This window comes from Leptonychotes weddellii, chromosome 7 (genome assembly GCF_054177405.1).
Source record: "Leptonychotes weddellii isolate Sample4059 chromosome 7, ASM5417740v2, whole genome shotgun sequence".
Lineage (NCBI taxonomy): Eukaryota > Metazoa > Chordata > Mammalia > Carnivora > Phocidae > Leptonychotes > Leptonychotes weddellii.
Window position 1 is genome coordinate 126,413,249 of NC_138375.1, and position 2,651 is coordinate 126,415,899.

The 2,651-nt window shown below is 41.1% G+C and overlaps 1 pseudogene; it reads right to left on the reverse strand.

The window, feature by feature from the left end:
- Window positions 1-381: 381 nt before the first annotated feature.
- Window positions 382-2,232, reverse strand: LOC102746489 (elongation factor 1-alpha 1 pseudogene; annotated as a pseudogene).
- Between the last annotated feature and the right edge of the window lie 419 nt (window positions 2,233-2,651).

Below are 2,651 nucleotides of genomic sequence, written 5' to 3' on the forward strand. Positions count from 1 at the left end.
GACAAACTTATCGGGGTGCCCGGGTGGCAAAGTCGTTAAGTGGCTGCCTTCGGCTCAGGTCGTGGTCCCAGGGTCCTGGGATCGAGCCCCGCATCAGGCTCCAGTCTCCCTGCTCGGCGGAGAGCCTGCTTCTCCCTCTCCCTCTCTCTGCTGCTCTGCCTACTTGTGCTCTCTCTCTCTGTGTTAAACAAATAAATAAAAATCTTTAAAAAAAAAAAAAGACACAAACTTATCAAAACTTACACAAGAAGAAATAAGTAAACTATTTTATATCTATTAAATAAATTAAACTAATAATTTACAACTTCCCAAAAAAGAAAGCACAAGGCCCAGATAGTTTCATTGGTGAACTCTATCAAGCATTTAAGAAAGCAATGATACTTTTATTTTTTCTCATTAAACTTTTGTTTTAATGGGTCTCAAAATTCTGTGACAGATTTTTGGTCAAGTTGTTTCCATTAAAAAGTACTTATTTTAAAAACTAATAACTTAAAACTGCCACACACACACACAAAAAAGCAAATGGTCCACAAAACATTCTCCTTTCCTTCTGAAGGTTTTACAATGCATTGTTATCATTAACCAGTCTTTTACTATTAAACTTAAATGGCGGAGGGCATGTTCTGCATGGAGCACTGGGTGTTATGCACAAACAGTGAATCATGGAACACTACAACAAAAACTAATGATGTAATGTATGGTGATTAACTTAACATAATAAAAAAAAAAAAACTTAAATGGCCAATTGACACAAACAGTTCTGAGACCGTTCTTCCACCACTGATTAAAACTGGGGTGACAAGTATTGGGAATAATATTCATTTAGCCTTCTGAGCTTTCTGGGCAGACTTGGTGACCTTGTCAGCTCCAGCTGCTTTCTTGTCCACTGCTTTGATGACACCCACAGGAACCGTCTGTCTCATATCATGAACAGCAAAACGGCCCAGAGGAGGATAGTCAGAGAAGCTCTCAACACACACAGGCTTTCCAGGAACCATATCAACAATGGCAGCATCACCAAATTTCAAGGACTTGGGACCATCTTCCAGCTTTTTTCCAGAACGATGATCTATCTTCTCCTTCAGCTCAGCAAACTTGCAAGCAATGTGAGCTGTGTGACAATCCAGCACAGGGGCATATCCAGCACTGATTTGGCCTGGATGGTTCAGGATAATCACCTGAGCCGTGAAGCCAGCTGCTTCCACTGGTGGGTCATTTTTGCTGTCACCAGCCACACTGCCACGACGAACATCTTTGACAGATACGTTCTTGACACTGAAGCCCACATTGTCCCCAGGAAGAGCCTTACTCAAAGCTTCATGGTGCATTTCAACAGACTTTACTTCACTTGTAACATTGACTGGAGCAAAGGTGACCACCATGCCAGGTTTAAGAACACCAGTCTCTACTCAGCCCACAGGGACAGTACCAATACCACCAATTTTGTAGACGTCCTGGAGAGGCAGACGCAAGGGCTTGTCAGTTGGACGAGTTGGTGGCAGAATGCAATCCAGAGCTTCAAGCAGTGTGGTTCCACTGGCATTCCCATCTTTACAGGTGACTTTCTATCCCTTGAACCAAGGCATGTTAGCACTTGGCTCCAGCATGTTGTCACCATTCCAACCAGAAATTGACACAAATACTACTGTGTCGGGGTTGTAGCCAATTTTCTTAATGTAGGTGCTGACTTCCTTAACGATTTCCTCCTATCTCTTCTGGCTGAAGGTTGGCTCAGTGGAATCCATCTTGTTAACACCCACAATTAGTTTTACACCCAGTGTGTAAGCCAGAAGGGCATGTTCATGGGTCTGCCCATTCTTGGAGATACCAGCTTCAAATTCACCGACAACAGCATCAACAATCAGGACAGCACAGTCAGCCTGAGATGTGCCTGTAATCATGTTTTTGATAAAGTCTCTGTGTCCTGGGGCATTGGTCACATAATACTTGCTGGTCTCAAATTTCCACAGGGAGATATCAATGGTGATACCACGTTCATGTTCAGCTTTCAGTTTATTCAAGACCCAGGCATACTTGAAGGAGCCCTTTCCCATCTCAGCAGCCTCCTTCTCGAATTTTTCGATAGTTCTTTTGTCGATCCCACCACATTTGTAGATCAGATGACCAGTAGTGGTGGACTTGCCTGAATCTACGTGTCCAATGACAACGATGTTGATGTGAGTCTTTTCCTTTCCCATTTTGGTTTAGGTTGAGTGGTGGTTTTCATGACACCTGTGTTCTGGTGGCAAACCCATTGCGGAAAAAAAAGAATGATACTAACTTTTGACAATCTCTTCCAGAATATACAAGGAGAGAACTTCTTAATCATTCTTTAAGGCCACAATTACTTTAATTTCCAAAAAAATAACATAAAACAAAATAAAGATAGCACAAGAAAGTAAAACTACAGACCAATATCTCCTATGAACACAATGCAAAAATCCTCCATAAAATATTAGTAAATTGATGTCTACAATGTACAAAAAGACTAAGTTTTATCCCAGAATTGCAAAGTTAGTTTCCAAAACCAATTAATGTTATAAAACACATAAAGAGAATAGAAGACAAAAACTACATGATCATCTCAATAGATGCAGAAAAAGCATTTCACAAAATCCAATACCCATTTATGATAAACATTCTTAGCCATC